The sequence below is a fragment of the Bison bison genome, unplaced genomic scaffold (genome assembly GCF_000754665.1).
Source record: "Bison bison bison isolate TAMUID 2011002044 unplaced genomic scaffold, Bison_UMD1.0 scf7180017864471, whole genome shotgun sequence".
Taxonomy (NCBI): domain Eukaryota; kingdom Metazoa; phylum Chordata; class Mammalia; order Artiodactyla; family Bovidae; genus Bison; species Bison bison.
This window is the reverse complement of record NW_011495032.1, coordinates 8,115,293-8,115,568: the sequence shown is the minus strand read 5'-3', so window position 1 is coordinate 8,115,568 and position 276 is coordinate 8,115,293.

The following is a 276-nucleotide window of genomic DNA, read 5'->3' as shown; positions in this document are numbered from 1 at the left end:
GTGCTCAGCTTTTTCAGAATATGAGACAAAAACTTGCAAAAATGTATGGCTGAAATAAGAAAAATAAATGAAAATTCGAATATAACATCCTCTCATTTTATAAAACACAGAATTTTTGTGTTAGAAATTTAAGAGAATTTCTGTTCCCAAAGCTTAATTTTAAGCTGAGAAAATTGCAGCCAAGAGCATAAAACATGTTTGCCCATCTTTAGCTAAAGAGAAAAATGCAAGAATCAAGGTCTCTGATGCTTATATCAGTTTTTTTCACTCCATTGC